Here is a 13,563-nt window from a genome sequence, read left to right as displayed (position 1 = left end):
GTAAGGTCTTTGGGTTGCTCTCTTTTTAACTCCTTAAACAAAAAGTGGCATTGCTCAGCAGTGTAAGTGATGGACCAACCACTGTAATAAGCTGAAGGCTGTGCTTTAAGGTAGTAAATTCATTTTTTGTAATGTATTTATTGTATGACTGACTTTTAACCTCCTCCAAAATGTCTTCTTTTTTTCTTTTGCTTGGCTTGGTATACTAACAGTGGATACAATGCCCAGCCTTGGATATATACTTTCAAAAGGGCGGTCTGTTGGGCGATCTGTTTGTCTTGACCTGATTGGTGCAATTGCTGTGTTTTGGGAAACCTGGAAAAATCCGTTAGATATCCTCACGTTGTCCTACGTGAGTTAGACCCACCCCTGCGCTGCATAAATTTGACCCAACCCCCCCCCCCCCCCCCTTAAGATGAACTACACTACAGCAAGGTGTGATTTAATCCCCCATAGTAGTCGCAGCTGCCTCCTTGAGCAGGAGGGCGCCGCGGCCTCTATGTGCTGTGAAATACCGCGGCGGAACTGGCTGAGTGACACTGCGTGTCACCATGCGGTTCCGCGTCTGTGCCGATGAGGGGTGCAGGAGAGAAACCCCCTCGGTCCTCGCTGGGGAGACACAGATTGGTTTCTCCCACTCTCTGCATCCTCACATCTTAATAAACAATTACACAGGCACACTGGTGGGGCTGTCTCCAGGGCAAAAGGTGAAAATACTAAGAACACTTAGTGCCTGTTCTGTACTTTGGGCACTGCTAATGCTACGATTCACTGCTACCCCTGCCACAACCGCTGCTCATAATATTACAACTGTTACTACTACTGCTGCTGCTACAGGTACCACTGCTACAACCATTAGTACCACTGATACTACTGTAGCTGGTACTACTACAGTATTGTTACTACAGCAGGCACTTCTACAGTTACAACTACTACTAATACTGCATGTAATAATCCATTCATTAATCAATGACAGAAACACCCATATTCACAGGTTGTGAAAGCTGCATTTATACTCTTAATTCTTCATTCTATTCGAAGGAGTGTAATCTGCTAGTTCTAATTAGACCCTGGGTCAGTTCAAATTTAAAATAATAATTTGGGCATCGTTTTGTGATTTAATCACAATTCCACTGATATTTTCCACTTAATTAAAAGTGATGAGGGTACGATTATAGCCAATGTTAAAAAAGAATGAGCACATGAAATGGAATATTAATGATGTCGTTAGGTATGCAATATCTACATTGAATTTTGAATCAGTTTGGGCTTTACGTGAATGTAACTTGGTAATGATGAATTCATTCCTGTAAATCCTAATTATTAGCACCATAACTAATTATTACTAACCTCAGGAGGGTTCACTCTTTATCATATATCCATTATCTGTATTTAACTGTCTCATTGGAAGGACACCAGCTCTCTTAAACGGTCATGTTGCAGTCTTTTGGCCTCTGCTTTTGGGCCCACACACTGTCTGCTCCCTAGGGACCGAGTGCATTGTGGACTTACACATGGTAAATTCATACCCATACACAGGACTCACATAGACAGATCAGAGCTATTTCTGACCACCTCCACAACCAGGAGTCGATAAGAAATAAGCACCCTTGCTGTTACATCACAATGGATCCATTACTAAATGAAATTTGCTTAGTTGGATGATTGACTGGGTGATTGGCTAATGGGTTGTTTGAGATCACAATCCAGATTGCTAAACATACATACATACATACGCACAGAACCTGTCAAAAGTTTGGAAAGTTTGGAAGTTTGGACACCTGTTAAGATAATGGGAAAAATTAATTCAGAGACATGTTGATGTAAAGACTTATGATTAAATGCTTGAATTGTGTTTTGTAGACAAACATAAATAGTGAAGTTAATGCCTATGTATGCATTTCTTTCCAAACCAAATTAATTTAAAAAACATTTTTGGCTGTTTTGAAGCATCCAAAATATAAGATATTTTTGATTAGTTCATAACACTTTTTTGGTCACTAAAACATTCAGTTTGTGTTATTTCATAGCTTTGACGTCTACTATTATTCAAAAGTGTAGAAAATAGTAAAAATAAAGAAAGAAAGGTGTGTCCAAAGTTTTGACTGGTACTGTAATATATATATATACATATATGTATAACACACACACACACATTCACAGACAAGCATTCCTGGAGTTGCAGGTTTTTGCACTCTTAAGACTGACTCACTTCCTACATACTGGGAATAACAGCAGATGGGGAGGAGGTCGGTGACGGCAGTGATGTGTTCCTGTCACTGTTACTGGAGAAGGCTTTCCAGGAACACCGGGGCACAGGCTGAATGGGATCGGCAAACAGGCCAGCCCTGCCTTACGAACCTACCGTAAAAAATTGTGCCGTATTGATTTTCCTCACCCTGCCTTCTGAGGGTTTTCAGTCGGGGAATATCCCTTAACGTTCCGTAAGTGCTCTTTTAATGTGTTCTCAGTGCTGGCCCAAAGCATTCCACTTAAGCAGAGACGAGAAGTCATAAACAGTGACTATTTTTATATTCATCTGAGGCGACTTCGGCTAATGCGCAGTCAGACAATAACCAGGAGGATATTGCTTTCCTGTCCTTTAAGAAAAACACTGCATGAACTTAACCTGGAAGTGAATAAAACAGCCGAAATCAAAATTTAATCCGGGGCACTGATTTATTGTATTAACTGGCTGTGGTGTTGAAGTTAGTGATGAGGTGGTCGGGGGGTGCTGGGTGAGGGTGTATGAGGGTTTAGGTAAAAGGGGTTGGGTAGGGGGGTGGGGGGTGATATCAGGCTGATATTGCAATGTAGTCGAACAGAACAACAGATAATGCATGCATTCGGCAGTGAAGAGAAAGCTCTATTTCTGAAGGGCCAGAGATCATATCTCCTCACCAGGGCCATGTGGTTTGGCCCTGAGCTGTTCTTTTTCCATTGCCAATTAGCTGCATTTCCTCAGAGAGCGACAAGACTGGAGCAGAATGGGACTAATTATAGACTAAAGGCACAAATTAGAAATTTTCAGTCCCAGAGATTCTCTCTAATGCGCACTTCTAATTTGTTCAGCCTACAGTGCAAGGGCCGAGGATGGATAATTCAGCGCTGGCAGTGAATTCAGTAAGCACATGCGAGAGATTTATCTAAGAACCGCGTTCGTCGTCATTGCAATTATGCTGTGATTGGCTCAAAACTGTTTTTTTTTTTCCAACATACATTTGGTTTGTTCCTAATTAGCACATTACAGAAATGAATAGAAACACCAGCAGATTTATGCAAGAAACTTGTTGCAACAACTGAGAAACATAGAGGTTCTTTTAATGAATAGGCACACCGCTTTGTTTGTAATCTTTGCACGCTGAGACTGAGGACCACGAAAGGTTTGTGTGTCTATTTGCAGGTTGCCTTCATTCGCATTTCCATTCAAAACACAATCATTGCAATTCATATAATAACTGTTATTGTGTGTCGAACACAGAGTTCTCTTTCCTTGTTTTCCATCCTAAACAAATCTGTTTGAGCAAAATTTACTTTAAATACAATATGCAAACCACGTGCAAGTATTTCAGTTGGATTTGGAATTTGCCTCTTCAGAGCACCAGGAAAGTACTTCTTGTGTTAAACAAAGACTGAATGGTGGTTTATTTCATTGTATTTAAGCAAGTAATAATAAACTGCAATTATAATAAACATGTGTTTATTAATGTGTGTAACTTTAAAGTAGTACATAGGATTGAATAAAATAAAAAGACAAAAAATTGGAAAGTCCAGTCTCTTGTTTTTGTTGTTTTCATCCAAGCTGTGTAGGATCAGGTACAGTCTCGTCTCACTCTGGTCCTAGCGAGGTGTCGTGGGTCAGTCCAGTGACAATGTCACTGGCTGTAGTGACCCTGCAGACAGATTGCAAGCAACAGATAGAAACTGCCCATTGCTGTTCCATCCTCATTCTCAGAGCCCCAGAGTGAGAGATTATGAAGTAGACACACACACACACACACACACACACACACACATACACACACGCACGCACAGAGCAGATTGTATCACAGGGTCACGGCTATCTCCTCAGACCAGCACTATCTCCTCCCTGCCTCAATTATGTGAGATCCACTACAGACGTGCCCCGAGTAGCACCAGTCACTCACCAGCATTCTGTTTTCAGCTGATGATATAGTCAACATTGCTGTTCTCCCTGAACTAAGATACTGTAAACCACTGCTGTTCTCAGCTTGTCCTTGAAAATAAAACTGCTGAGCGGAGATGGGAGGTTTCCAAAGTTAAAACCATGGCTTTCAACAATGACTCTGAATGTTGTTCGTTCCGAATAGCAACCCGCCACATCCATTGCAGACTGTGTCTTGTCTTCTTCTCTGTGACGGGGCAAGCGATGTGGTTTTGATTAAGAGGAAAAGAAAGAGCTTTACTTTGTAAAGGAGCACTGCATATATTTTTACAAGTTAGCATTCTTTCTTTATTTAAATCTGTCCATCTGTTTTAGCTGCTTATGTACATTGGTTTTTAACTCTCTTGCCGTTCAGGGAGGACCTCAGCCTGTCACCCTTTGCTTTTAGTTGTGATTAGAGAAAACACACAACCGTCAAAGGAGATGAAAAATATTACTGCTGTCACTCAAGACTTTGCCATTACCCATCACATCTGTTATCTGTTCTAGCTGAACAATTAAAAAGGGTTTGTTTGAAGTAATGGATGATCTTAGCGCTGATAAGACAAGCTCCACAGTGATATTTTCCTCCCTCTGTTCCTCATCTGATGTCCTTTGTGAATCACTTCACAGTTTTCTGTACCTAAATATCCTCTTTCACAATTCGCAACCGCGTCAACAACTGAGCATGAATAAAAGAAAATGAAGATGGTCAGGAAAGGTTAAGCCAGCTCCCACTTGAGTAGTTCTCGATAATAGACTGCATGATTGTTATTCCAGGAAGGCGGCGGGGAGCGATAGTTCATGAAGACAGCTCTGGAACGTGCATTTGAAGGCCCTCTCATCCGCAGAGCAGGCAGAGCAAGGAGGGGGCAAGGGGCCGTTGACCTCGTTTGACAGAGCTGTGGTTAAAAACTCTATTCATCAAAAGGCTTACATAGAGGGTTAGGGGTTCAAGTCACTGCAAATCACACTAGAGAGCCCGAGGATCAATACTTCTCTTTCTCCGCAATCCCATGATTCATTACTCTGAGTCTGTAAGGAAGTGACGCTATGAAACATGGATTAGCTCTCTAATGAGTGGGGTTGAAATGTCACAAACGGACATATGCTTAAATGCACGCACGTATGTGTTTGTGTATTTGTGTGGGTATACAGTACAAGACATAGATTTGGACACACCTACTCATAGAAGGATTTTTCTTTATTTTTACTATTTTCCACATTATAGAATATGTGTTTACGCATGTTTCCCAGTTTTCATGTTTCACAGTATCTTGGTACTATAAGTCCATTATGTTTTTTTTTTTTTTTCCTTTTGAGGCCATTGTATGTAATGTGTACCCAGTTTTGGCTTTTGTTTTGGCTTCTCTGTCCCTTACCCCTAAAAGAAGTAAAAACAAAACAAATTTTAAGTTTCATCACACAGGACAAGTCTGTTCCTCATTTGGTTACGTGAATTAGCTCATTGTGGGGACAGCATTTTCTTGGAGCTCAAGAGAGACATGCCGTTAGATTTCTGCACTTCACAAACTGCAGCCTTGGACTTTTTCGATTCCTGTTCCTCCTTAGCCCAGACACATCTCAAAGACACAGTTAGTACATCACATTTTGGAGACCACATCTTCAGTCACCTGCAGTTCCTGTTCCTTCTTTAAACCAGACAGCTCTTATGGCCTTTCACAGAGAGATGGGATAAAAAAGAGTTTAACACAAGCATAAGCAAATGAAATAGCACATGAGCATGAAAACCAGTTTAGGCACTTTAGGGGATGTCAACAAAGTATCCATTTGTGGATTTGAGTTTTCATGTTTATCAGCCTCTCTAAAGACAAAGTGGTTACCGGTGGTCAGACTCACCCTGTTAGTATCCAGTTGCTGTGTCTACAAGGTAGGGAGGAAGAAGAAAGGCGTTTGGTCTTTTATTCACTTTTCACAGATGCTGGTGTCTCTGTGCATCAGAGGATTTCAGTGAGTACATAAGGCTGTGGGTGTATTTTCTTTGCACTCTGTGTGTTCCAATAGTCTTCACAGCACCGCTGGATCAATAGTGTTTGTCTGCGGTTGTGTGGTGTGGGGTTTCACTGAACAGCAGGCCCAGGCTCTACAGGTCTTTGGAGAAACTTGGGATGGGACTGAATGCCATAAAAATCATGCTCTGCTATCTGTTAGCTGTGTGCAGTTGCAATCTGACTGTTGCTTTTCCCTCTTAAATTCATGTTTCATATCTGCTGTTTCTAAATTTGTGAAGTCGGCAATATCGGGGCATCTTTTTTGGCAAGCCCGTATTTTGTTTGCTTTTTTTGTTTGTGCTTTTGGAGGACAAAATCACATGGATATAAATGGCAAGGAGGAAATAGAAAGAGAGCGCCCCAAGGGCCATGTTTTTGACACCGCAAACGATCCCCTTGGAAGTGTCAGGGTGCTCTGCGAACCTTCATTTCTTCCTGGAAGCAATCGCAGGCCTGCTACAGGCAGCTTGCATCCCCTGGCTGTTTCGCTGAACGGAACTCCACTGACATGTCAGTCCGCGTTAGATGACATGCAGAAATCTGCAACTTTCGCACATTGACAAGCTCCTAAAACCGGCTGCTGTTTACGATATGTGCCAGAGGATCGTTGCTCTCACAGCAGCAAGGATATGTCATTGTTTATAATGTGTGACACATGGGTGGGGTCCGTCCAGTCCTGATTTAAAATGGTAATTTATTCCAAGAAGCCAAAATTAATGAAGTCAAATCTTTTATTGCTCTTCTTTCTGAGCGTCAGGATTTTTGGCAAGATGTTTTATTTGTCTGGTCACAATGCCGTGAACAATGAACCTCTGTAAAAACTTTAGCAGGGCGTAGGACACCACTTCGGCAGTGCTGGGTCAGCAAAAATTTGCCATGTTGTCATATCGTGGTCCTGTGGTGCAGGCAGCTGATGTCTGCATCAACAGACTTTTGGAATGGAACAGACCCTGTGGACGATTGAAGTGTGTGCTTTTGCTCAAATGCCTGTGAATCCCTGTCTCAGGCCTTCGCTGTGGATTAGGCTCGGGTCTCTGTTGACGATTTTCTGGGAGTTCTTTGCAGCAGACCCTTCTGAGCGATGCGCAGCAGTTTAAAGCTGTAGCCCTAAGGCCATGTTTTCTTTTCTCTTTGGTACACAAACAGCATGGGGTGGTGTTTTCCTCCTCTGAGATCCGGTCCTTGTGAATACTCCTGCCCACTGTGGTAACACTAATCTGCGGGCAGGAGGGCTCCAGAGCAGTGGAGCTGCTCCTCTGTGCTAATAACACCCTATCGAAGGAACAGAAGGGAAACCATCATATACTTTGCACAGCATACGAGGGGTCTGCATTGTTTGGAATCACTTTGAGTCTGATCTGAGATCCTTTCTCCAGATAAGCTTGTGCTCTTCCTCTCTCTCTCTCTCTCTCTCTCTCTCTCTCTCTCTCTCTGTTTTCTCTCTCTCATTTGCCATCTTCTTTAACGGACTTAAAGCATATTTGTGGCACAGCATTTTTGTGTGGTAGAAGAGGATGACAAAGGCTGGGAGGGTGTGAGGGATGGAGATTGTGAAGTCACAGAGCACTCAGTGATGTGTTGGTGTGTGTGTGTGTGTGTGTGTGTGTGCATGCGTGCGTGAGAGACATTAAAAGATGAGGAGGCAAACAAACAAATTTCAAATGGAGACATACAGCTCAAGTCATTCTGATCAGTATCGCAAAGATCGGGAACAACTACATTTTCAGCAAATTGCACTCTTTGTATATCTTTGAGAGAAGGCCACCTATTTTTCTTGGTGCCTCTGTTTCTCATCAGTTAAATTGCTAGCCACCTACATGAGTGATTCACTCTAGAAAAGACTCCACCATGTGCCTGTCACTCTCAGGTCATGGCAACAGCTGGTTGCATAACATGTACAGAGTGAGCCTCAAGGTGGATCAAGGACATTGGTAAAATGGAGGACGAGTGCAGAGTGTGTTATAAGGTGTCATAGTGCAGTTGCTAGGATCGTCTGCAGTAGTAGTGTGGACAATTAACTTGTGTAACTTGTGATTTCAGTACGCAATGAGCAGGGTAAAAATGGAAAAAAAATCTAACCTGTGCCTTTAAGAACTTCTGCTCTTTGTATCATGAATATAAATGGGATGTTCTTCCTTTTTAAACTGATTTACAGTTTTCCTGCTGTCGTTTGGAATGACAGTGTAATGAGCAATAGAAATAAGCTCCTTCCTCTGACCTCTATCAAAAAGTTTTGAGGACAATAAGAACATTTTCCTCTTGTACATATGAATTGCTCAAGCTATGGGACATGTATTGTAATCAGCAGGTTTGCACTGCTGATATATTTGTTTCTGTGAAGGGATGGCTGTATCCCTTGTGGGATATATCGATAGATAATGTAAGCGCATTGTCTGTAAGAAACCAAAAATCAGGCTGGCGCAAAAAGAGGCAAACACATGGCTGGCATCCTGAAGTCTAAAAGAATGATAAATTTGACTGAGAGACAGGCAGACAGATAGACAGACAAATAGACAGACTAACAGATATGGAGACAGGAAAACAAACAGAGCCAGAGACTGAAAGAGACAGAGTGTGAGAGAGGGTGAAAGGAAGACAGAGATGGACAGAGGGAGGAGGAACAGGATGGTACGGAATGGTAGAGGGGAGGGCGGTGCATGAGAGGGAACGGGAGAGGGAGACGCATGAGTGAAGTCCTCAGAGAATGAGAGGGAGGGAGTGAAAAGAAAGAGAGGAAGATGGGAGGGGAGAAAGAGAGAGAGAGAATAAATCAGAGGGAAATGCCACTTTGGAGTCTGGTCATATGGCTGAGTAGAGACTGCAATTGCTGCAGTTTTTTCTCGTTTATTTTGCTGGATTATTTATCCGTCTTGGGTACAGTGCAGGCAGGCCCAAGAACTCCACGGTAGTGCTTAAAAAATCATATGTATATTGTACATAGAATTACAATTCAGATTATTATGACAATTATTATTTATTATGACAGCAATTATTATTATTATTATTACTATTATTATTTGCTGAGTGCCCCCCCCCCAAGGGGCACACAGCAAATAGCCACACAGATTTAGAAACCCATCTATCTGTCTGTCTAGTAGAGAGGAAGAAAGCATGGGAGGTGTTGAACAGGCAGTAGGTACAGGTCTGCACCCAGCTGGCTCCTCAACCACCTAGCCCCCCTGACAGAGAGAGGAAAGGGTTAATGAGGTAACAGGAGTGGGATGGGGACTGGGTGAGGGCGGAGCCGGGGCTGGGGCGGTAAATGATTAATGAGCAGGGAGTGAGCGCACTCAGGAGCGGGGAGGTAGGCCTGACGTTCCTCCATAATGCAGGAGCCTCTGCCGAGAGGAGCAGCCGTACTGGGACCGGGGAGATGCAGGTGGTCGTTTTCATATTCTCTCTCTTTCGCTCTCTCTTTTTCTCTCTGCCCCTCCCTCTGTGAGAATTCATTTTTTATAGGTAGCTAGCCGAGAAACTCCCTCCATCTCTCTCTCTCTTCCTCTCTCCTTCTCTCTATCCCTCTCCATCTCCGTCTCTCACCCTGTCTCCCTTTTTCACTCTTTCTCCTTGTCTGTCTGTCTCTCTCTCCCTGTCTCCTTCATGAAGTGTGGAGAACCTGCCTTCTCTGCTCCACTGAAGTGAGTTGGTTAAAAAAAACAAAGTCAGCATTTGCCACATCCCCCTGTTATTGCAGCTTCTCCAAATATTACCATAGTAAAAGTTCTGATGAGGTTGAAAATGGGAATAAAGGCCATTGCTCCACTTTCTGCTTCAGCACTATGGTTCAGATCATTAGTAACAATATCCAAACATACCTTTTCAGGTGTGACACAGTCTATAACTTTGATCCACTAATTTATGAACTTTATTCATTTCAGACAAGGGCACCACCATAACCATATATCTGATACTTTGAGATCAGCTAGATGACATCATCACTATTCTGGTGCCTTGCTTGTACTGCTTGTAAGTAGTAAGTAGTGTGTAAAGCACTGTTTTAATGACTGAAAAAAATTGGTTTCAAGGAAGTGCAGAACACTGTCGGGAGGCTGTGTATACGTTAGTGCTTCATGGCAGCCACCCCGTAGTGAACTCTGCATGAGACTTCCCCCAAACGGTGTGTCTGGAGCTAGGCGCGTCTTCGGCGGGCTCCGCTGAATTAATCAGCCATCCAATTAGTGTAAATCTGCATATTCATCAGGGAGAGATTTGACACTCGCCAGATTTTTTAATGATGTAGATGATGATTATTGTAATGACGATGATGAGGAGGATGATGATGTTGATGTTGACAGTTGTGATACTGTTGCTGTTACTACTGTGGTTCATACCTCCCTTTCTCCCTCTCTCCCTGTCTAACATGTGAACCAGATTGATTTATGAAGCTGAGGTATATAATTTAATATAGTGTATTATTTATTTATTTGTGTATCTGTCTTGACCAGAATCACAATTTATGCAAATTCAAGAGGTGGTTCTACCTAGAATGGGACTATGTTTCTGGAAATATTATCATTTTCTGTTGCACAGAATATAACCCCAAGACCACTGAGTCAACTGACTTGTACATAATGTTTGCAAATGAAATGTGTCTGTTAAACACTGAGGTTCTTGTACTAGTTCATGTCATAAAATGAGGTGCGACTAATATTGGTAGAGGTGTGTGAGAGGGATTGTGTTTGTCATTGAGTGAAGAGATGGGCCAATTGAAGGGTTCTGGGATAAGCCTTTTTCTGGTGCTGTAGAGCAGATTGTGGATTCTGATTGTAGGGCTGTAGAATAGGCCTGCTCCTGCTGCTGTAGACCAGGGTCTAGTTCTGATTGTAGGGTTCTGGGATAAGGCGGTTCCTGGTGCTGTAGAGCAGATTGTGGATTCTGATTGTAGGGCTGTAGAATAGGCCTGTTCCTGGTGCTGCAGACCAGGTTCTGGTTCTGATTGTAGGGTTCTGGGATAAGGCGGTTCCTGGTGCTGTAGAGCAGATTGTGGATTCTGATTGTAGGGCTGTAGAACAGGCCTGTTCCTGGTGCTGTTGCGGTGGGGATGTGGTGTCAGCAGTCCGGGGACGGTGTGGGGATAGCTGCAGCTGGTGTCTGCGCGTCTGTGCTTGTGCTGCACCGCACTCCATTTACCCCCATCCTCCCTCATCCTGGAGAGTTCATCTGAGTGCCCAGAGTGCTCCTTCACACTCTTCACAAGGCCAGATGTGTGTGTGTGTGTGTGTGTGTGTTTTTGTGTATACCTACGTTGGTTGGGTGTGTTTCTTTGTGCAAAGTGTTCTTTGTGTGTGTGCACATATATGTGTGTATGTGTACATTGAGCCCCAGAGGGCTCCTTCACACTCTTCACAAGGCCAGTTGTGTGTATGTGTGCATATATGTGTGTGTGTGTGTGTGTGCGCGCGTGCGTGCGTGCGTGTGTGTGTGCGTGTGTGTGTGTGTACACATGCACGCACCTGTATGTGTGTGTGCATGGGCATGTATGTGTTTGTGTTTGTATGTTCCTGCGGAGGTTCACATGCGTGACTCTGTGTATTCAGACCCATCCCTCCGGTAATGTCACCCCTTCCCAGCCGCTGAAAGCCCTTGCACTGCACTGTCTGGTCATTAATTAAGATGTTCTGAGAGGGTTATGATCAGCTTTGTCCCTGGGGGGGGGAGGGGGGGGGGGGTTTGAGCAGGGGAAGGAGGAGCGATGATGCTGAATTTTCCAGGCTGACTTCTTATTGATAAATCACCTTGTGCCTGTGTGAAAGCCGCAAAAACAAAGCCGGGCCCAACAACAGCAACAACAACAACAGAAAAACAATGCGCGACCCTTCGTGTCTCATGGCCTCCCAGAACTTAATGTTCTCTGTCACCTCTGTGCTCTATGTATATTATGACTTTACCCTGTGGGACAAACTTGCAGAGACAACTGAGACAACTCGCAAGGAGAAAAAGTGATTAAGTGTGTGTTATTTGAATGGTTTAGCTTTGTTTTTAGATATGTTTGGGACCCATGATGTAGCAAATTAAGTCAAAATGTCCCTCTGCATTCATCTACACTTATAGCTCCATGCAATTAATTACACTTAATTGATTGTTCTAACTGTGTTTAACTAATTAAAATTGTTTGATGACATCAGTTTCTAATCTTCATGAATTAATTTATTATCTGCTGTATCAAATTTGTAATGCCATGATGGATTCATAAATACAGAACCAAACATTAATAAGTATTAAGATTTGATCAAAATCCTTTACTATCAATTAGGTTGTATGTTTTAAAATGTTCAGTAAATATGATGTAATCCTCAGTTGGTAAGTACTTAGGCATCCTGTATCCAGATGTAACTCCAAGTTCATTTTTTTCTCAGAAGAGGTCCTAGAAATGAAGCAATAGATGTGTATGATCTGATATATTGGAGTCCATATTAGAGAGAACACTCAGATGTACAGTCAGTGTCAAATGTATCCAATGGGCTGTGTCCAGAATAGAAGTCAAATTTACTTCACCCAGAACTATCAGGAATATATTCAATGAAATATATTCAGAATATTCAGGAATATTCAATGAAATCATACAAATACATGTGACACACCTAGAATTGTGCACACATTTTTCTCTCTATGTTGAGAAGGGTACATTGGGCGGACACCTAAAGAGCACACCCATTTAAGCAAGCATAATAGCCCAATTAAGCATGGAGACATTACGTCACTGGGAGCAAAACATTTCATGGAAAAAGATCATTGAATCCAAGAAATGGAGAGCACTAGAGTAGAAACAGTGTGTCAAAACAAAAAAGGGGAGGTAGGTGTTGATAAGGGATTACTAAAGCATGAATCATGCTAGATTTTTAGGTGAAAAACTCTTTTCCCATATGGATTAAATAAAGAATCTGATTTAGTGCCTGAACTTTCCAAAGAAGCTTCCATCTCATTTGACTTCAAGGTTGTTTGTACAAGTCAGTATGCATTCTGAGCCCTGTTTTGTGCAAAATATACATAACAAAATGTATTGATTGTAAGATACAAAAATGGGCATGGTTTGCAGTATCAAATGACCCAAAAATTAAGCACAGTATTTGGGTAAGGATTTTGAACCCCTGTTTGGACTTCATGCATAGGAAAAGAAAAAGGAGGATATGAGATGTTGGAGGAATGCCGTGAGCAGCTGACATAAAAAGGAAGTGGTTTGGTGTTATATGCTAGAATATATATGAAGAATTTGTTACTTGCGTAGGGATTGTCTAGAAATGCTCCCCTCAAATCTTTGTTTGGAGCGTCACCAATACGCCTTACGAGAGTTGTCAAAACAGGAAATTATCAGCATGGGCCATTGTCGCCGGTGTGTTTCAAGAGGTTGAGAACCAGGTGTCTGATATTTGAATCATTATAGCCAAA

At 42.5% G+C, this 13,563-nt stretch overlaps 1 protein-coding gene across 2 annotated transcripts in view; it reads left to right on the top strand.

Annotated features, from left to right (window-relative positions):
• Window positions 1-13,563, top strand: part of si:ch211-130m23.3 (uncharacterized protein LOC558547 homolog) — a 96,873-nt gene that overhangs the window by 40,920 nt on the left and 42,390 nt on the right. The gene's annotated exons all lie outside the window — the stretch shown is intronic.

This window comes from Megalops cyprinoides, chromosome 4 (genome assembly GCF_013368585.1).
Source record: "Megalops cyprinoides isolate fMegCyp1 chromosome 4, fMegCyp1.pri, whole genome shotgun sequence".
Classification (NCBI taxonomy): Eukaryota; Metazoa; Chordata; class Actinopteri; order Elopiformes; family Megalopidae; genus Megalops; species Megalops cyprinoides.
The sequence above is the reverse complement of the archived record's forward strand: the minus strand, read 5'-3'. Positions and strand labels throughout refer to the sequence as shown.